The sequence below is a fragment of the Cololabis saira genome, chromosome 13 (genome assembly GCF_033807715.1).
Source record: "Cololabis saira isolate AMF1-May2022 chromosome 13, fColSai1.1, whole genome shotgun sequence".
Classification (NCBI taxonomy): Eukaryota; Metazoa; Chordata; class Actinopteri; order Beloniformes; family Belonidae; genus Cololabis; species Cololabis saira.
Window position 1 is genome coordinate 9,284,807 of NC_084599.1, and position 23,503 is coordinate 9,308,309.

Consider the following 23,503-nt stretch of genomic DNA (forward strand, 5'->3'; position numbering starts at 1 on the left):
TGATTTCCAGTCCTCGCTTGAGCGCTCATATCTTGAAAAGTGTACATTTTAGGAAAAAACAGTCCGGGGTTTGGAGAGAGAAGAGAAGTTTTCCTCCGTTTTGAAGTTTGAATGACGTTTCTACGTCCAAGTATGAGAAAGATACGTGACTCGGAAAAAAGGTGAATTTTGTATTTTTTTTCTCAACATTTTCCCATCCGCTTATAATGGCGCCATTGAAATGCATGGGAAAATCTTCCCCATTAGTTTGGAAATTTGGAAATGTTTTTGCACTTCGTGCAAAAACTATTCTTGCCATCGTTCTGAAAATCCACAGGACTGTAGTTAAATTCAGGGCCTACAACTTTCTAAATCGGTTCAGAATTTTTCGAGTAACGGTGTGCGAGTGGTGAGGCCCCAAAGTTCACGCAATGCGTTCCGGATGGGGCAAAAAGCGCACGTTTGTGCACGTTGCGCAAAAACGTGCACGCCAATCGCTAATAAAAGTCATACCAATCGATTCCCGATTAAGCCGCACGTTTCTACGTTTTTACTTTTCGCGTTTTCTCAAAGCTGTGGGACTAGTTACGCGCCGAAGTTTATACGGAAGAATATGGAATAATAAATAAATAACTAGACCAAAATTCCCGGGAAATTTTGAAGTGCCACGGACTACTGCCGGATGATCGCGGGATGCACCCATGAAGGTCAAGGACTCGATACTTGGTCATTTGACACCACCCATGACTCTCTATGTCAAACCATTCAAAAGATATTGGACTATAACGTATCGGCCAATCAGAAGAAGGGGCGTGGCTAATTTGCACCAATGAGGGTCAGGGACTCGATACTTGGTCATTTGACACCACCCATGTCTCTGTATGTCAAACCATTCAAAAGATATTGGACTATAACGTATCGGCCAATCAGAAGAAGGGGCGTGGCTAATTTGCACCAATGAGGGTCAGGGACTCCATACTTAGTCATTTGACACCACCCATGTCTCTGTATGTCAAACCATTCAAAAGATATTGGACTTTAACGTATCAGCCAATCAGAAGAAGGGGCGGGGCAAATTTGCACCAATGAGGGTCAGGGACTCGATACTTAGTCATTTGACACCACCCATGTCTCTGTATGTCAAACCATTCAAAAGATATTGGACTTTAACGTATCAGCCAATCAGAAGAAGGGGCGGGGCTAATTTGCACCAATGAGGGTCAGGGACTCGATACTTAGTCATTTGACACCACCCATGTCTCTGTATGTCAAACCATTCAAAAGATATTGGACTTTAACGTATCAGCCAATCAGAAGAAGGGGCGTGGCTAATTTGCACCAATGAGGGTCAGGGACTCGATACTTAGTCATTTGACACCACCCATGTCTCTGTATGTCAAACCATTCAAAAGATATTGGACTTTAACGTATCAGCCAATCAGAAGAAGGGGCGTGGCTAATTTGCACCAATGAGGGTCAGGGGCTCGATACTTAGTCATTTGATACCACCCGTGAGTCTCTATGTCAAACCATTCAAAAGATATTGGACTTTAACGTATCAGCCAATCAGAAGAAGGGGCGGGGCTAATTTGCACCAATGAGGGTCAGGGGCTCGATACTTAGTCATTTGATACCACCCGTGAGTCTCTATGTCAAACCATTCAAAAGATATTGGACTATAACGTATCGGCCAATCAGAAGAAGGGGCGGGGCTAATATGTATATATAATATACAAATGTAAATATTTATATGTATAATAATAATAATATACATATATATCCCATGAACCTGTCCCCAGCAGGACTGGGGATCATGTAAGGTCAAAAGGTCAGGGTTCAGATTCCTCCATTATCCAAGGTAAAGTATTATGAAGTCTGCATTGAGTGGGTCATGTGACTAGTTCTGGGTCACATGACCCGGAAGTATGGTAGTGTATATTGTATTGGAATGACTCAGCTAGTTCTTCGGATTTGACAAGCCTCAAATAACTTCACCTTGTAATCAAACTGTAGCTCCTAGCAGAAAAACAAAGACATCGTGAGAGAGACAGAACCCGGAAGATTCTGACAATCTTAATTTTATTCAGATATTCCTTAAAATGTGTTAGTAACGGCAATTCGAAAACAAAAATGAGATTTTTTTGAAGAAAACTTATTTTAACATTAGACTTAATGGAGACAGAGGCAGGATTTGGCGTGACTCTTGGCTCCCCCGTTCAAATTTTGTGCACACCACGCCTGTCAAAGTCACATTATTTGAATCTCAACATCTATGTCTACATTCTGACCAAAGATTATCTTTCTAGCTTTTACGGTTCGGCCGTGAGCTCAAGTTACAAATAAAAATTATGGTCATTTTTTCAAAGTCTCTCGCACTCTGATCAATTAGAACCGCACTGAAGATTTGACAAAAAAGTGATTTCCAGTCCTCGCTTGAGGGCTCATATCTTGAAAAGTGTACATTTTAGGAAAAAACAGTCTGGGGTTTAGAGAGAGAAGAGAAGTTTTCCTCCGTTTTGAAGTTTGAATGACGTTTCTACGTGCAAGTATGAGAAAGATAGGTGACTCAGAAAAAAGGTGATTTTTTTTTTTTTTTAACCTTCACCGGACATTTTACACCCACAGTGTGAAATGCTGCCCCATACAAATACATGGGAAAATCTTCCCCATTAGTTTGGAAATTTGGAAATGTTTTTGCACTTCGTGCAAAAACTATTCGTGCCATCGTTCTGAAAATCCAGAGGACTGTAGTTAAATTCAGGGCCTACAACTTTCTAAATCGGTTCAGAATTTTTCGAGTAACGGTATGCGAGTGGTGAGGCCCCAAAGTTCACGCAATGCGTTCCGGATGGGGCAAAAAGTGCACGTTTGTGCACGTTGCGCAAAAACGTGCACGCCAATCGCTTATAAAAGTCATACCAATTGATTCCCGATTAAGTCGCACGTTTCTACGTTTTTACTTTTTGAGTTTTCTCAAAGCTGCGCAACTAGTTACGCGCCGAAGTTTATACGGAAGAATATGGAATAATAATAAATAAATAATAAGCCTGAGCAATAGTATTAGTGCCTCGTGCTGCGCACGAGGCACTCCTCCTCCATTGAGCTTGCGCATCTCAATGGAGGAGGAGTGCCACGTGGCGCAGCCGTGGCACTAACTAGACCAAAATTCCCGGGAAATTTTGAAGTGCCACGGACTACTGCCGGATGATCGCGGGATGCACCCATGAAGGTCAAGGACTCGATACTTTGTCATTTGACACCACCCATGACTCTGTATGTCAAACCATTCAAAAGATATTGGACTATAACGTATCGGCCAATCAGAAGAAGGGGCGGGGCTAATTTGCACCAATGAGGGTCAGGGACTCGATACTTAGTCATTTGACACCACCCATGTCTCTGTATGTCAAACCATTCAAAAGATATTGGACTATAACGTATCGGCCAATCAGAAGAAGGGGCGGGGCTAATTTGCACCAATGAGGGTCAGGGACTCGATGCTTAGTCATTTGACACCACCCATGACTCTCTATGTCAAACCATTCAAAAGATATTGGACTATAAGGTATCGGCCAATCAGAAGAAGGGGTGGGGCTAATTTGCACCAATGAGGGTCAGGGACTCGTTACTTAGTCATTTGACACCACCCATGTCTCTGTATGTCAAACCATTCAAAAGATATTGGACTATAACGTATCGGCCAATCAGAAGAAGGGGCGGGGCTAATTTGCACCAATGAGGGTCAGGGACTCGATACTTAGTCATTTGACACCACCCATGTCTCTCTATGTCAAACCATTCAAAAGATATTGGACTATAAGGTATCGGCCAATCAGAAGAAGGGGCGGGGCTAATTTGCACCAATGAGGGTCAGGGGCTCGATACTTAGTCATTTGACACCACCCGTGACTCTTTATGTCAAACCATTCAAAAGATATTGGACTATAACGTATCGGCCAATCAGAAGAAGGGGCGGGGCTAATTTGCACCAATGAGGGTCAGGGGCTCGATACTTAGTCATTTGACACCACCCGTGACTCTTTATGTCAAACCATTCAAAAGATATTGGACTATAACGTATCGGCCAATCAGAAGAAGGGGCGGGGCTAATATGTATATATAATATACAAATGTAAATATTTATATGTATAATAATAATAATATACATATATATCCCATGAACCTGTCCCCAGCAGGACTGGGGATCATGTAAGGTCAGGGTTCAGATTCCTCCATTATCCAAGGTAAAGTATCATGAAGTCTGCATTGAGTGGGTCATGTGACTAGTTCTGGGTCACATGACCCGGAAGTATGGTAGTGTATATTGTATTGGAATGACTCAGCTAGTTCTTCGGATTTGACAAGCCTCAAATAACTTCACCTTGTAATCAAACTGTAGCTCCTAGCAGAAAAACAAAGACATCGTGAGAGAGACAGAACCCGGAAGATTCTGACAATCTTAATTTTATTCAGATATTCCTTAAAATGTGTTAGTAACGGCAATTCGAAAACAAAAATGAGATTTTTTTGAAGAAAACGTTATTTAACATGGGAGTCAATGGAGAGAAAGACAGGATTTGGCATGGCTGTTAGTCTCCCCGTTCAAATTTTGTGCACACCACGCCTGTCAAAGTCACATTTTATGAATCACAAAACCTATGTCTATATTCTGACCAAAAATGATCTGTCTACCTTTTACGGTTTGGCCGTGAGGTCGAGTTACAAATAAAAATTATGATCATTTTTTTAAAGTCTCTCGCACTCTGATCAATTAGAACCGCACTGAAGATTTGACAAAAAAGTGATTTCCAGTCCTCGCTTGAGCGCTCATATCTTGAAAAGTGTACATTTTAGGAAAAAACAGTCCGGGGTTTAGAGAGAGAAGAGAAGTTTTCCTCCGTTTTGAAGTTTGAATGACCTTTCTACGTGCAAGTATGAGAAAGATAGGTGACTCAGAAAAAAGGTGATTTTTTTTTTTTTAACCTCATCCCACACACAGTGTGAAATGCTGCCCCATACAAATACATGGTCCCCATTAGTTTGGAAATTTGGAAATGTTTTTGCACTTCGTGCAAAAACTATTCGTGCCATCGTTCTGAAAATCCACAGGAATGTAGTTAAATTCAGGGCCTACAACTTTCTAAATCGGTTCATAATTTTTCGAGTAACGGTGTGCGAGTGGTGAGGCCCCAAAGTTGACGCAATGCGTTCCGGATGGGGCAAAAAGTGCACGTTTGTGCACGTTGCGCAAAAACGTGCACGCCAATCGCTAATAAAAGTCATACCAATCGATTCCCGATTAAGGCGCACGTTTCTACGTTTTTACTTTTTGAGTTTTCTCAAAGCTGCGCAACTAGTTACGCGCCGAAGTTTATACGGAAGAATATGGAATAAATAATAATAAATAACTAGACAAAATTCCCGGGAAATTTTGAAGTGCCACGGACTACTGCCGGATGATCGCGGGATGCACCCATGAAGGTCAAGGACTCGATACTTGGTCATTTGACACCACCCATGACTCTCTATGTCAAACCATTCAAAAGATATTGGACTATAACGTATCGGCCAATCAGAAGAAGGGGCGTGGCTAATTTGCACCAATGAGGGTCAGGGACTCGATACTTAGTCATTTGACACCACCCATGTCTCTGTATGTCAAACCATTCAAAAGATATTGGACTTTAACGTATCGGCCAATCAGAAGAAGGGGCGTGGCTAATTTGCACCAATGAGGGTCAGGGACTCGATACTTGGTCATTTGACACCACCCATGTCTCTGTATGTCAAACCATTCAAAAGATATTGGACTATAACGTATCGGCCAATCAGAAGAAGGGGCGTGGCTAATTTGCACCAATGAGGGTGAGGGACTCCATACTTAGTCATTTGACACCACCCATGTCTCTGTATGTCAAACCATTCAAAAGATATTGGACTTTAACGTATCAGCCAATCAGAAGAAGGGGAGGGGCTAATTTGCACCAATGAGGGTCAGGGACTCGATACTTAGTCATTTGACACCACCCATGTCTCTGTATGTCAAACCATTCAAAAGATATTGGACTTTAACGTATCAGCCAATCAGAAGAAGGGGCGTGGCTAATTTGCACCAATGAGGGTCAGGGACTCGATACTTAGTCATTTGACACCACCCATGTCTCTGTATGTCAAACCATTCAAAAGATATTGGACTATAACGTATCGGCCAATCAGAAGAAGGGGCGGGGCTAATTTGCACCAATGAGGGTCAGGGACTCGATACTTAGTCATTTGACACCACCCATGTCTCTGTATGTCAAACCATTCAAAAGATATTGGACTTTAACGTATCAGCCAATCAGAAGAAGGGGCGGGGCTAATTTGCACCAATGAGTGTCAGGGGCTCGATACTTAGTCATTTGATACCACCCGTGAGTCTCTATGTCAAACCATTCAAAAGATATTGGACTATAACGTATCGGCCAATCAGAAGAAGGGGCGGGGCTAATATGTATATATAATATACAAATGTAAATATTTATATGTATAATAATAATAATATACATATATATCCCATGAACCTGTCCCCAGCAGGACTGGGGATCATGTAAGGTCAAAAGGTCAGGGTTCAGATTCCTCCATTATCCAAGGTAAAGTATTATGAAGTCTGCATTGAGTGGGTCATGTGACTAGTTCTGGGTCACATGACCCGGAAGTATGGTAGTGTATATTGTATTGGAATGACTCAGCTAGTTCTTCGGATTTGACAAGCCTCAAATAACTTCACCTTGTAATCAAACTGTAGCTCCTAGCAGAAAAACAAAGACATCGTGAGAGAGACAGAACCCGGAAGATTCTGACAATCTTAATTTTATTCAGATATTCCTTAAAATGTGTTAGTAACGGCAATTCGAAAACAAAAATGAGATTTTTTTGAAGAAAACGTTATTTATTATGGGAGTCAATGGAGAGAAAGACAGGATTTGGCATGGCTGTTAGTCTCCCCGTTCAAATTTTGTGCACACCACACCTGTCAAAGTCACATTTTATGAATCACAAAACCTATGTCTATATTCTGACCAAAAATGATCTGTCTACCTTTTACGGTTTGGCCGTGAGGTCGAGTTACAAATAAAAATTATGATCATTTTTTTAAAGTCTCTCGCACTCTGATCAATTAGAACCGCACTGAAGATTTGACAAAAAAGTGATTTCCAGTCCTCGCTTGAGCGCTCATATCTTGAAAAGTGTACATTTTAGGAAAAAACAGTCCGGGGTTTAGAGAGAGAAGAGAAGTTTTCCTCCGTTTTGAAGTTTGAATGACCTTTCTACGTGCAAGTATGAGAAAGATAGGTGACTCAGAAAAAAGGTGATTTTTTTTTTTTTAACCTCATCCCACACACAGTGTGAAATGCTGCCCCATACAAATACATGGTCCCCATTAGTTTGGAAATTTGGAAATGTTTTTGCACTTCGTGCAAAAACTATTCGTGCCATCGTTCTGAAAATCCACAGGAATGTAGTTAAATTCAGGGCCTACAACTTTCTAAATCGGTTCATAATTTTTCGAGTAACGGTGTGCGAGTGGTGAGGCCCCAAAGTTGACGCAATGCGTTCCGGATGGGGCAAAAAGTGCACGTTTGTGCACGTTGCGCAAAAACGTGCACGCCAATCGCTAATAAAAGTCATACCAATCGATTCCCGATTAAGGCGCACGTTTCTACGTTTTTACTTTTTGAGTTTTCTCAAAGCTGCGCAACTAGTTACGCGCCGAAGTTTATACGGAAGAATATGGAATAATAATAATAAACTAGACCAAAATTCCCGGGAAATTTTGAAGTGCCACGGACTACTGCCGGATGATCGCGGGATGCACCCATGAAGGTCAGGGACTCGATACTTAGTCATTTGACACCACCCATGTCTCTGTATGTCAAACCATTCAAAAGATATTGGACTTTAACGTATCAGCCAATCAGAAGAAGGGGCGTGGCTAATTTGCACCAATGAGGGTCAGGGACTCGATACTTGGTCATTTGACACCACCCATGTCTCTGTATGTCAAACCATTCAAAAGATATTGGACTATAACGTATCGGCCAATCAGAAGAAGGGGCGTGGCTAAATTGCACCAATGAGGGTCAGGGACTCCATACTTAGTCATTTGAAACCACCCATGTCTCTGTATGTCAAACCATTCAAAAGATATTGGACTTTAACGTATCAGCCAATCAGAAGAAGGGGCGGGACTAATTTGCACCAATGAGGGTCAGGGACTCGATACTTAGTCATTTGACACCACCTATGTCTCTGTATGTCAAACCATTCAAAAGATATTGGACTTTAACGTATCAGCCAATCAGAAGAAGGGGCGTGGCTAATTTGCACCAATGAGGGTCAGGGACTCGATACTTAGTCATTTGACACCACCCATGTCTCTGTATGTCAAACCATTCAAAAGATATTGGACTTTAACGTATCAGCCAATCAGAAGAAGGGGCGAGGCTAATTTGCACCAATGAGGGTCAGGGGCTCGATACTTAGTCATTTGACACCACCCATGTCTCTGTATGTCAAACCATTCAAAAGATATTGGACTATAACGTATCGGCCAATCAGAAGAAGGGGCGGGGCTAATTTGCACCAATGAGGGTCAGGGACTCGATACTTAGTCATTTGACACCACCCATGTCTCTGTATGTCAAACCATTCAAAAGATATTGGACTTTAACGTATCAGCCAATCAGAAGAAGGGGCGGGGCTAATTTGCACCAATGAGGGTCAGGGGCTCGATACTTAGTCATTTGATACCACCCGTGAGTCTCTATGTCAAACCATTCAAAAGATATTGGACTTTAACGTATCAGCCAATCAGAAGAAGGGGCGGGGCTAATTTGCACCAATGAGGGTCAGGGGCTCGATACTTAGTCATTTGATACCACCCGTGACACTCTATGTCAAACCATTCAAAAGATATTGGACTATAACGTATCGGCCAATCAGAAGAAGGGGCGGGGCTAATATGTATATATAATATACAAATGTAAATATTTATATGTATAATAATAATAATATACATATATATCCCATGAACCTGTCCCCAGCAGGACTGGGGATCATGTAAGGTCAAAAGGTCAGGGTTCAGATTCCTCCATTATCCAAGGTAAAGTATTATGAAGTCTGCATTGAGTGGGTCATGTGACTAGTTCTGGGTCACATGACCCGGAAGTATGGTAGTGTATATTGTATTGGAATGACTCAGCTAGTTCTTCGGATTTGACAAGCCTCAAATAACTTCACCTTGTAATCAAACTGTAGCTCCTAGCAGAAAAACAAAGACATCGTGAGAGAGACAGAACCCGGAAGATTCTGACAATCTTAATTTTATTCAGATATTCCTTAAAATGTGTTAGTAACGGCAATTCGAAAACAAAAATGAGATTTTTTTGAAGAAATTTTTTTTTAACATTGCAGTGAATGGAGAGAGAGACAGGAATTGGCATGGCTCTTAGTCTCCCCGTTTAAATTTTGTGCACACCACGCCTGTCAAAGTCACATTTTAAGAATACCAAAATGTATGTCTACATTCTGACCAAAAATTATCTGTCCAGCTTTTACGGTTCGGCCGTGAGGTCGAGTTACAAATAAAAATTATGGTCATTTTTTCAGGGTTCTGCTCACTCTGATCAATTCAAACCTCCACTCTAGATTTGAAAAAGGGGGTTTTTTAGTCCTCGCTTGAAGGCTCATATCTTGAAAAGTGTACATTTTAGGAAAAAACAGTCCGGGGTTTAGAGAGAGAAGAGAAGTTTTCCTCCGTTTTGAAGTTTGAATGACGTTTCTACGTGCAAGTATGAGAAAGATAGGTGACTCAGAAAAAAGGTGATTTTTTTTTTTTTTTAACCTTCACCGGACATTTCACACCCACAGTGTGAAATGCTGCCCCATACAAATACATGGGAAAATCTTCCCCATTAGTTTGGAAATTTGGAAATGTTTTTGCACTTCGTGCAAAAACTATTCGTGCCATCGTTCTGAAAATCCACAGGACTGTAGTTAAATTCAGGGCCTACAACTTTCTAAATCGGTTCAGAATTTTTCGAGTAACGGTGTGCGAGTGGTGAGGCCCCAAAGTTCACGCAATGCGTTCACGATGGGGCAAAAAGCGCACGTTTGTGCACGTTGCGCAAAAACGTGCATGCCAATCGCTTATAAAAGTCATACCAATTGATTCCCGATTAAGTCGCACGTTTCTACGTTTTTACTTTTTGAGTTTTCTCAAAGCTGCGCAACTAGTTACGCGCCGAAGTTTATACGGAAGAATATGGAATAATAATAAATAAACTAGACCAAAATTCCCGGGAAATTTTGAAGTGCCACGGACTACTGCCGGATGATCGCGGGATGCACCCATGAAGGTCAAGGACTCGATACTTGGTCATTTGACACCACCCATGTCTCTGTATGTCAAACCATTCAAAAGATATTGGAATATAACGTATCGGCCAATCAGAAGAAGGGGCGGGGCTAATTTGCAGCAATGAGGGTCAGGGACTCGATACTTAGTCATTTGACACCACCCATGTCTCTGTATGTCAAACCATTCAAAAGATATTGGACTTTAACGTATCAGCCAATCAGAAGAAGGGGCGTGGCTAATTTGCACCAATGAGGGTCAGGGACTCGATACTTAGTCATTTGACACCACCCATGTCTCTGTATGTCAAACCATTCAAAAGATATTGGACTATAACGTATCGGCCAATCAGAAGAAGGGGCGTGGCTAATTTGCACCAATGAGGGTCAGGGACTCGATACTTAGTCATTTGACACCACCCATGTCTCTGTATGTCAAACCATTCAAAAGATATTGGACTTTAACGTATCAGCCAATCAGAAGAAGGGGCGGGGCTAATTTGCACCAATGAGGGTCAGGGACTCGATACTTAGTCATTTGACACCACCCATGACTCTCTATGTCAAACCATTCAAAAGATATTGGACTATAACGTATCGGCCAATCAGAAGAAGGGGCGGGGCTAATTTGCACCAATGAGGGTCAGGGACTCGATACTTAGTCATTTGACACCACCCATGTCTCTGTATGTCAAACCATTCAAAAGATATTGGACTATAACGTATCGGCCAATCAGAAGAAGGGGCGGGGCTAATTTGCACCAATGAGGGTCAGGGGCTCGATACTTAGTCATTTGACACCACCCATGTCTCTGTATGTCAAACCATTCAAAAGATATTGGACTTTAACGTATCAGCCAATCAGAAGAAGGGGCGGGGCTAATTTGCACCAATGAGGGTCAGGGGCTCGATACTTAGTCATTTGACACCACCCATGTCTCTGTATGTCAAACCATTCAAAAGATATTGGACTATAACGTATCGGCCAATCACAAGAAGGGGCGGGGCTAATATGTATATATAATATACAAATGTAAATATTTATATGTATAATAATAATAATAATATACATATATATCCCATGAACCTGTCCCCAGCAGGACTGGGGATCATGTAAGGTCAGGGTTCAGATTCCTCCATTATCCAAGGTAAAGTATTATGAAGTCTGCATTGAGTGGGTCATGTGACTAGTTCTGGGTCACATGACCCGGAAGTATGGTAGTGTATATTGTATTGGAATGACTCAGCTACTTTTTCGGATTTGACAAGCCTCAAATAACTTCACCTTGTAATCAAACTGTAGCTCCTAGCAGAAAAACAAAGACATCGTGAGAGAGACAGAACCCGGAAGATTCTGACAATCTTAATTTCATTCAGATATTCCTTAAAATGTGTTAGTAACGGCAATTCGAAAACAAAAATGAGATTTTTTTGAAGAAATTTTTTTTTAACATTGCAGTGAATGTAGAAGGAGACAGGAATTGGCATGGCTCTTAGTCTCCCCGTTTAAATTGTGTGCACACCACGCCTGTCAAAGTCACATTTTAAGAATACCAAAATGTATGTCTACATTCTGACCAAAAATTATCTGTCTACCTTTTACGGTTTGCCCGTGAGCTCGAGTTACAAATAAAAATTATGATCATTTTTTCAAGGTTCTGTCACTCTGATCAATTTGAACCTCCACTCTAGATTTGACAAAGAGTGATTTTTAGTCCTCGCTTGAGGGCTCATATCTTGAAAAGTGTACATTTTAGGAAAAAACAGTCCGGGGTTTAGAGAGAGAAGAGAAGTTTTCCTCCGTTTTGAAGTTTGAATGACGTTTCTACGTGCAAGTATGAGAAAGATACGTGACTTGGAAAAAAGGTGAATTTTGTCTTTTTTTTCTCAACATTTTCCCATCCGCTTTGAATGGCGCCATTGAAATGCATGGGAAAACAGTTCCCCATTAGTTTGGAAATTTGGAAATGTTTTTGCACTTCGTGCAAAAACTATTCGTGCCATCGTTCTGAAAATCCAGAGGACTGTAGTTAAATTCAGGGCCTACAACTTTCTAAATCGGTTCAGAATTTTTCGAGTAACGGTATGCGAGTGGTGAGGCCCCAAAGTTCACGCAATGCGTTCCGGATGGGGCAAAAAGCGCACGTTTGTGCACGTTGCGCAAAAACGTGCACGCCAATCGCTTATAAAAGTCATACCAATTGATTCCCGATTAAGTCGCACGTTTCTACGTTTTTACTTTTTGAGTTTTCTCAAAGCTGCGCAACTAGTTACGCGCCGAAGTTTATACGGAAGAATATGGAATAATAATAATAAATAATAATAAGCCTGAGCAATAGTATTAGTGCCTCGTGCTGCGCACGAGGCACTCCTCCTCCATTGAGCTTGCGCATCTCAATGGAGGAGGAGTGCCACGTGGCGCAGCCGTGGCACTAATAATAAGCCTGAGCAATAGTATGAGTGCCTCGTGCTGCGCACGAGGCACTCCTCCTCCATTGAGCTTGCGCATCTCAATGGAGGAGGAGTGCCACGTGGCGCAGCCGTGGCACTAATAAGCCTGAGCAATAGTATTAGTGCCTCGTGCTGCGCACGAGGCACTCCTCCTCCATTGAGCTTGCGCATCTCAATGGAGGAGGCGTGCCACGTGGCGCAGCCGTGGCACTAATAATAAGCCTGAGCAATAGTAAGAGTGCCTCGTGCTGCGCACGAGGCACTCCTCCTCCATTGCGCAGCTCAATGGAGGAGGAGTGCCACGTGGCGCAGCCGTGGCACTAACTAGACAAAATTCCCGGGAAATTTTGAAGTGCCACGGACTACTGCCGGATGATCGCGGGATGCACCCATGAAGGTCAAGGACTCGATACTTGGTCATTTGACACCACCCATGACTCTCTATGTCAAACCATTCAAAAGATATTGGACTATAACGTATCGGCCAATCAGAAGAAGGGGCGTGGCTAATTTGCACCAATGAGGGTCAGGGACTCGATACTTAGTCATTTGACACCACCCATGTCTCTGTATGTCAAACCATTCAAAAGATATTGGACTTTAACGTATCGGCCAATCAGAAGAAGGGGCGTGGCTAATTTGCACCAATGAGGGTCAGGGACTCGATACTTGGTCATTTGACACCACCCATGTCTCTGTATGTCAAACCATTCAAAAGATATTGGACTATAACGTATCGGCCAATCAGAAGAAGGGGCGTGGCTAATTTGCACCAATGAGGGTGAGGGACTCCATACTTAGTCATTTGACACCACCCATGTCTCTGTATGTCAAACCATTCAAAAGATATTGGACTTTAACGTATCAGCCAATCAGAAGAAGGGGAGGGGCTAATTTGCACCAATGAGGGTCAGGGACTCGATACTTAGTCATTTGACACCACCCATGTCTCTGTATGTCAAACCATTCAAAAGATATTGGACTTTAACGTATCAGCCAATCAGAAGAAGGGGCGTGGCTAATTTGCACCAATGAGGGTCAGGGACTCGATACTTAGTCATTTGACACCACCCATGTCTCTGTATGTCAAACCATTCAAAAGATATTGGACTATAACGTATCGGCCAATCAGAAGAAGGGGCGGGGCTAATTTGCACCAATGAGGGTCAGGGACTCGATACTTAGTCATTTGACACCACCCATGTCTCTGTATGTCAAACCATTCAAAAGATATTGGACTTTAACGTATCAGCCAATCAGAAGAAGGGGCGGGGCTAATTTGCACCAATGAGTGTCAGGGGCTCGATACTTAGTCATTTGATACCACCCGTGAGTCTCTATGTCAAACCATTCAAAAGATATTGGACTATAACGTATCGGCCAATCAGAAGAAGGGGCGGGGCTAATATGTATATATAATATACAAATGTAAATATTTATATGTATAATAATAATAATATACATATATATCCCATGAACCTGTCCCCAGCAGGACTGGGGATCATGTAAGGTCAAAAGGTCAGGGTTCAGATTCCTCCATTATCCAAGGTAAAGTATTATGAAGTCTGCATTGAGTGGGTCATGTGACTAGTTCTGGGTCACATGACCCGGAAGTATGGTAGTGTATATTGTATTGGAATGACTCAGCTAGTTCTTCGGATTTGACAAGCCTCAAATAACTTCACCTTGTAATCAAACTGTAGCTCCTAGCAGAAAAACAAAGACATCGTGAGAGAGACAGAACCCGGAAGATTCTGACAATCTTAATTTTATTCAGATATTCCTTAAAATGTGTTAGTAACGGCAATTCGAAAACAAAAATGAGATTTTTTTGAAGAAAACGTTATTTATTATGGGAGTCAATGGAGAGAAAGACAGGATTTGGCATGGCTGTTAGTCTCCCCGTTCAAATTTTGTGCACACCACACCTGTCAAAGTCACATTTTATGAATCACAAAACCTATGTCTATATTCTGACCAAAAATGATCTGTCTACCTTTTACGGTTTGGCCGTGAGGTCGAGTTACAAATAAAAATTATGATCATTTTTTTAAAGTCTCTCGCACTCTGATCAATTAGAACCGCACTGAAGATTTGACAAAAAAGTGATTTCCAGTCCTCGCTTGAGCGCTCATATCTTGAAAAGTGTACATTTTAGGAAAAAACAGTCCGGGGTTTAGAGAGAGAAGAGAAGTTTTCCTCCGTTTTGAAGTTTGAATGACCTTTCTACGTGCAAGTATGAGAAAGATAGGTGACTCAGAAAAAAGGTGATTTTTTTTTTTTTAACCTCATCCCACACACAGTGTGAAATGCTGCCCCATACAAATACATGGTCCCCATTAGTTTGGAAATTTGGAAATGTTTTTGCACTTCGTGCAAAAACTATTCGTGCCATCGTTCTGAAAATCCACAGGAATGTAGTTAAATTCAGGGCCTACAACTTTCTAAATCGGTTCATAATTTTTCGAGTAACGGTGTGCGAGTGGTGAGGCCCCAAAGTTGACGCAATGCGTTCCGGATGGGGCAAAAAGTGCACGTTTGTGCACGTTGCGCAAAAACGTGCACGCCAATCGCTAATAAAAGTCATACCAATCGATTCCCGATTAAGGCGCACGTTTCTACGTTTTTACTTTTTGAGTTTTCTCAAAGCTGCGCAACTAGTTACGCGCCGAAGTTTATACGGAAGAATATGGAATAATAATAATAAACTAGACCAAAATTCCCGGGAAATTTTGAAGTGCCACGGACTACTGCCGGATGATCGCGGGATGCACCCATGAAGGTCAAGGACTCGATACTTTGTCATTTGACACCACCCATGACTCTCTATGTCAAACCATTCAAAAGATATTGGACTATAACGTATCGGCCAATCAGAAGAAGGGGCGGGGCTAATTTGCACCAATGAGGGTCAGGGACTCGATACTTAGTCATTTGACACCACCCATGTCTCTGTATGTCAAACCATTCAAAAGATATTGGACTATAACGTATCGGCCAATCAGAAGAAGGGGCGGGGCTAATTTGCACCAATGAGGGTCAGGGACTCGATACTTAGTCATTTGACACCACCCATGTCTCTGTATGTCAAACCATTCAAAAGATATTGGACTTTAACGTATCAGCCAATCAGAAGAAGGGGCGGGGCTAATTTGCACCAATGAGGGTCAGGGACTCGATACTTAGTCATTTGACACCACCCATGTCTCTGTATGTCAATCCATTCAAAAGATATTGGACTATAACGTATCAGCCAATCAGAAGAAGGGGCGGGGCTAATTTGCACCAATGAGGGTCAGGGACTCGATACTTAGTCATTTGACACCACCCATGTCTCTGTATGTCAAACCATTCAAAAGATATTGGACTTTAACGTATCAGCCAATCAGAATAAGGGGCGGGGCTAATTTGCACCAATGATGGTCAGGGACTCCATACTTAGTCATTTGACACCACCCATGTCTCTGTATGTCAAACCATTCAAAAGATATTGGACTTTAACGTATCAGCCAATCAGAAGAAGGGGCGTGGCTAATTTGCACCAATGAGGGTCAGGGACTCGATACTTAGTCATTTGACACCACCCATGTCTCTGTATGTCAAACCATTCAAAAGATATTGGACTTTAACGTATCAGCCAATCAGAAGAAGGGGCGTGGCTAATTTGCACCAATGAGGGTCAGGGACTCGATACTTAGTCATTTGACACCACCCATGTCTCTGTATGTCAAACCATTCAAAAGATATTGGACTTTAACGTATCAGCCAATCAGAAGAAGGGGCGGGGCTAATTTTTCACCAATGAGGGTCAGGGACTCCATACTTAGTCATTTGACACCACCCATGTCTCTGTATGTCAAACCATTCAAAAGATATTGGACTATAACGTATCGGCCAATCAGAAGAAGGGGCGGGGCTAATTTGTATATATAATATACAAATGTAAATATTTATATGTATAATAATAATAATATACATATATATCCAATGAACCTGTTCCCAGCAGGACTGGGGATCATGTAAGGTCAAAAGGTCAGGGTTCAGATTCCTCCATTTTCCAGGTTATATTACATGAAGTCTGTAATGACTGTGTCATGTGACCAGGTCTGGGTCAGTCTAATCAGCACAGCTGTGCTCTGGTTGTTAGGGGCAACAAGAACCTGATACAGAGGGAGCGGGAATGACAGCTAGATTTTCGGTTGTGACAAACCTCAAATCACTCCACTTTGCGGTCAAACCGTAGCTCTTAGCAGAAATATGAAAACATCGTGAGAGACAGAGAACCCAGAACATTCTGTCAATCTTATTTTCATTCAGATATTCCTTAAAATGTGTTAGTAACGGCAATTCGAAAACAAAAATGAGATTTTTTTTAAGAAAATGTTTTTTAACATGGGAGTCAATGAACAGCGAGACAGGAATTGGCGCGTCTGTTGGGCCCCCCGTTAAAATTTTGTGCACACCACGCCTGTCAAAGTCAAATTTTATAAATCACAACACCTATGTCTATATTCTGACAAAAAATGATCTGTCTACCTTTTACGGTTTGCCCGTGAGCTCGAGTTACAAATAAAAATTATGATCATTTTTTTAACGTTTCCACACTCTGATCAATTAGAACCGCACTGAAGATTTGACAAAAAAGTGATTTCCAGTCCTCGCTTGAGCGCTCATATCTTGAAAAGTGTACATTTTAGGAAAAAACAGTTTCGGGTTTGGAGAGAGAAGAGAAGTTTTCCTCCGTTTTGAAGTTTGAATGACGTTTCTACGTGCAAGTATGAGAAAGATACGTGACTCGGAAAAAAGGTGAATTTTGTCTTTTTTTTCTCAACATTTTCCCATCCGCTTATAATGGCGCCATTGAAATGCATGGGAAAATCTTCCCCATTAGTTTGGAAATTTGGAAATGTTTTTGCACTTCGTGCAAAAACTATTCGTGCCATCGTTCTGAAAATCCACAGGACTGTAGTTAAATTCAGGGCCTACAACTTTCTAAATCGGTTCATAATTTTTCGAGTAACGGTGTGCGAGTGGTGAGGCCCCAAAGTTCACGCAATGCGTTCCGGATGGGGCAAAAAGCGCACGTTTGTGCACGTTGCGCAAAAACGTGCACGCCAATTGCTTATAAAAGTCATACCAATCGATTCCCGATTAAGGCGCACGTTTGTACGTTTTTACTTTTCGCGTTTTCTCAAAGCTGCGGGACTAGTTACGCGCCGAAGTTTTTACGGAAGAATATATAATAATAATAAGCCTGCGCAATAGTATGAGTGCCTCGTGCTGCGCACGAGGCACTCCTCCTCCATTGAGCTTGCGCAGCTCAATGGAGGAGGAGTGCCACGTGGCGCAGCCGTGGCACTAATAAGCCTGAGCAATAGTATTAGTGCCTCGTGCTGCGCACGAGGCACTCCTCCTCCATTGAGCTTGCGCATCTCAATGGAGGAGGCGTGCCACGTGGCGCAGCCGTGGCACTAATAATAAGCCTGAGCAATAGTATGAGTGCCTCGTGCTGCGCACGAGGCACTCCTCCTCCATTGAGCTTGCGCATCTCAATGGAGGAGGAGTGCCACGTGGCGCAGCCGTGGCACTAATAAGCCTGAGCAATAGTATTAGTGCCTCGTGCTGCGCACGAGGCACTCCTCCTCCATTGAGCTTGCGCATCTCAATGGAGGAGGCGTGCCACGTGGCGCAGCCGTGGCACTAATAAGCCTGAGCAATAGTAAGAGTGCCTCGTGCTGCGCACGAGGCACTCCTCCTCCATTGCGAAGCTCAATGGAGGAGGAGTGCCACGTGGCGCAGCCGTGGCACTAATGAATGTCGAGTTTTTGATTCACTCCAGACTAATGTCAGTAATTCTCAGCCCAGCAGCAGCAACCTTAGCTAGTTCTTAGCTAATAATATTGCTGGTAACTAATTAACTAACAAACGCTGCCTATCATATTAACGCCATTTGCATCATAGTTGTCCTTTTTTTCCAAATGAGAATCGATAAGGGAATCGATAAAGAACCAAATCGTTAAGCAGAATCGAAAATGGAATTGGAATCATAAAAATCTCATCGATTCCCATCCCTACTTTTAAGTTTAATTCTGGATTTTTGAATGAATTTTTAAATTTATGTCAATTTTAAGAAAAATGTTTTATTAGTTTTATTTCTAAATTTTGTTTAAAAAGTACCCAAAGTTCTGTCTGTATGAGCCCAAGTATCAGAATCAGGATCTGACAGAAGAAAGTGGCATCGAGGCATCTTTAATATTTGTGTCTCGTATCAGATTATCTACACCTCCTGGGGACCGACCTTTCCTAACCGTCCTGAGGAGGATGTCAGTCGGAGTAGCCGACCCGGAAACCCCCACTGAGGGTCAGAATCTTTACAACCGCTCCGGCGCCGCAGAGCCACATGAACCAATGAAACCATCAACAAGCAACCACATGTGGACACATCAAGACAAATATTTGCCTTTCTTGTCTTGTTGACCTCTGAATGAACCACATCCATCCACACACACACACACACACACACACACACACACACACACACACACTCATCCAGCTCTCTACTAGTCTGCACCGATCTAGACTGATTTATTTTCTGAGTCTATGCAGTTTTTTTCATGTATATATTTCTGTGTGTGTGTGTGTGTGTGTGTGTGTGTGTGTGTGTGTGTGTGTGTGTGTGTGTGTGTGTGTGTGTGTGTGTGTGTGTGTGTGTGTGTGTGTGTGTGTGTGTGTGTATCACACACACCATCACACCCTGCTGAACACATCAGAGGGATGTGGGGTTCATGCTCAACCTTTTGCTCTGTGATTGGCAGGTGACGGCTCTCAGACTGTGGGTAAACGTCCTGGGAGGACGTATTGATAACTTCTGTATTCATCGTACAGTGTTTGAGTGGAGCTGTGAGCTGTAAGAGCTGCCTTTGCTTCCTAGACGAGCACCACCCCCCATATGGATCATCTCCAGGTGTTTCTCCCATGCATTCACCTTTTCTTCTGTGGAAAATGCTTTTTCCAGATTTTAGCCGAAGAGCAGGATTTTATTTTAAAGAAGAAAAGCAACATTGCACCAGACTTGTGCTCTGCTTTTCATGTGTGTTATAAATCCTGCAGTAGTTCAGTGTGTGATGGATGTTTCTTGATTGGAGCTAAACGCCTCTCTGAAGGTCTGGACCACGCAGTCCCTCGTTGCTTCAGCTGGATTATTTTTAGGAACAGTTTCCTTGCATGTGAGATTGTTTTTATACCGGTCGGTGGCAGCTGGACGCGTTCCAGATGACCTGTTCTAACAGATGATCTAACACGGAAAATGATCAGCCTGGACTTGGGATTCAGTCAGAACGGCTTTGATAAGTGCTGGTTGTTGTTACAAACCGGATTCAGTCGAAGCTGGGAAATTGTGTAAAATGTAAATAAAACAAAATACAACGATTTGAAAATCCTTCTCAACCTATATTCAATTGAATAAACTACAAAGACAACATATTTAATGTTCAAACTGATAAACTTAATTGTTTTTTGCCAAATAATAATTAAATTAGAATTTCATGGCTGCAGCACGTCCAGTAGAAGTTGGGAAAGGTGACAAAAAATCCTGAGAAAGCTGAGAAAAGCTCATCAAACACCTATTTGGAACATCCCACATGTGATCAGGCTAATTGGGAACAGGTGGGAACCATGATTGGGTATAAAAGGAGCCTCCCCAAACATGCTCAGTCCTTCACAAGCAAGGATGGGGCGAGGGTCACCACTTTGTCCACAACTGGCTGAGAAAATAGTTTAAGTTTAAGAACAACATTTCCCAAAGCAAAATTTAGGGATCTCAACATCTACGGTCCATAATATCATCAAAAGGTTCAGAGAATCTGGTGAAATCACTGCACGTAAGCGCCACGGCCGGAAACCAAGACTGAATGGCCGTGACCTTCGATCCCTCAGACGGCACTGCCCTAAAAACCCACATGAGTGTGTAAAAAATATCACCAAATGGGCTCAGGAAAACTTTAGAAAACCGCTCAGTTCAACCAAATCCGGTTTGTAGAATGATGACTGGATCACTGAAGAGACACTAGTTGGTCAGATTGTGCCGGGATCAGACTACAATCAAAATCTGTTGTGTTTCAGCTCTTTGCAATACATCTAGAGGAGGGGTCGGCAACCCAAAATGTTGAAAGATCCATATTGGACCAAAAACACAAAAAACTAAAATGTCTGGAGCCGCAAAAAATGAAAAGTCTTGTATAAGCCTTAGAATGAAGGCAACACATGCTGCATGTTTCTATATTAGTTAGAACTGGGGGAAGATTTTTTTTTTCATTATGCACTTCGAGAAAAAAGTTGAAATGTCAAGAAAAAAGTCGAAATGTCGAGGAAAAAAGTCGAAATGTTGAGAAAAAAGTCAAAATGTTGAGAAAAAAGTCAAAATCTTTGAAAAAGCTCCAGGGAGCCACCAGGTCGGCGCTAAAGAGCCTTATGCGGCTCTGGAGCCGCGGGTTGCCGACCGCTGATCTAGACAAAGCACAACTCCCCACCACAAAACCTGCATCATCAGAAACTGTCAAACACACCACCTGTATCTGTGTCAGGTGTTTTAGGCCGGGCCTGGAGAGCCACTGGGCCAGTTCCTGGAGACCCTGGTCTCCGGTGTCCTGCAGAACGGAGGTGTGGTGACGCTTCATCGCTGCCTAGACTCTCTGACACAGAAGCAGTCGCCAGCGTCGCCGGTCCTGATGAGACTCGTGGCTCCTTGAATCTTCTCTGCTGTCTTTGAACAACTGTTTTGTTTGCTCCTTGAGGGGAAGACGACTGCGACGAGACCTGCGCCGTCAGCAGTGCAGCCTGATTTATTCAGGAGGCCAGGAGAGATCATGCATAACAGCCAACATCTTAGGGCTGTCAGGATAAGTGCTTTTGAAAATAAGAAGGCAAATATGCATCACCTGGGCCCCGTGTACAGACGGTAGGGTTACCCGTCTCTGTGGGGGGGGGGTTGTTCTGGGGATGTTTTGTTTTGTAGGTCAGTATTTTTAAACTCTTCTGTGTTCAAGGGACCCTTCTTTAATTTTTAGTTTATGAGAAAGAAAGCAGGACGAGGTCAGTTTCATTTATTTATATTTTAACTCTGCGACAAAGAGTTTTGTAGAAAACCTGAAGCTGCCGCCAAAAGCTTAAATTATTCCTCTGCAACTGCTATGAAAGTAGAAGCGTTAAAGCTCCTGCTTTCATCATATATTCCTAACTTCTCCAACATGGGAATGTTTTTGTTTTTTGACTGTGTGTGTGGGCTGGACCTGAGAGGGATGCTGGTCCAGAGGAAGAGGAGGGAACGAGGCATTTCCACAGCAACGGCCCCTCGTGGCTTCATCGGTCATTTACCGTACACAGTCTATACTAGGAACTATTCTCTAATCCTTTTTTTTTCTCCCAAGCAAAAGATTTTAACCGTTTACCGGTTTTACCAACCACGTCTGTGCTATCTTGCTACTCACAGGGACGTTCAGTGGCCTTTCTTCTTTTCAACATACTAAAACCTCCCAGACAGCAGTTACAACACTGCAGTTTATCTTCTTGTTTTGTTCTGTTTTATGAGGCTAATCACTATTTTTGTTTTGTAACCTAGAAGAATTGCAGATGAGCATCTCCATGTACAGAAACCCCAGCTGGGAGGTTTTATATCCCACACAAGGCCGGCGTTGGAGCGCTGCTGTCCTGCATGTCCGGCATGTCCAGCTCATAAACTGAGCTCTGCAGATCCCGGGACAAGCTGATGGCCAGCAGACATTAGGGGGCCGGACTTCAGGAACACTTGTTTTTTTGTTAATTATTAAAAAACTACATTTGTATTTTGCCAAGTCTGCTTTTATCTTTTATTTTGCGTATTAATTCAGACATCCCGGCTCGTGGGTTGAATCTGATCCTAACCATTTTGATAGCCCAGAAAGTCCAACAAAAACTTACAATGTAAATAAATTAGTTTTCAAATGTGTGTAACGTGTTGTGCTAGTCATGCATTGTCTTAAGCTAGAGTTAACACAAGTTTGTACCCAGTAGAAATGATAGTATATTAAAGATCCATCTCATGTAATCTGACCTTTTTTCAAAGCTCAACAGAGCTCTGTACCATCGGTAGCAGGTACGTCATTAAAATAAGAACTTAAACACATCTATAGTCCAGCTATCGCTCCAGCAAACGGAAGATAAGGCCTCTGCAGTGAAGCAAACAGGATTTTTTTTGCCTGTATTTGATGGAGTTTCGATTAGTTTATACCAAGAAGCCATTATGTCAATTCAGCCGGGCTATCTGTGGTGTTTTCAAAGGCGTTAAACTTGCGTCCAAACTCCAGATGTGGAGCATTTAAGTATTAAACAAAGTTCCTGCAGGTTCTTCCAGACGCTGATAATGTATTAATGTTCGTGTACAGCTATGACAGAGTGCACTATGTCGTTTTGAGATCGCTTGAAGCTGCAGGACCGATCTCCAAAAAGGCCCAGCCCCCAGACTGGAGGAGAGAGTGGAGGATCCCACTGCTCCCAGTAAAACTGCTGCTGCAGAAAGAGCTGCACATCCATGGTTAAGAAGGGGGCGTGGTCTGTTTCTCTGTGCTACTTTAATGTCAACATTTCATTAAGATGTGGAAAAAAGGGAATAATCTGCTTCCTTTGACAAATGTGTTCAGAT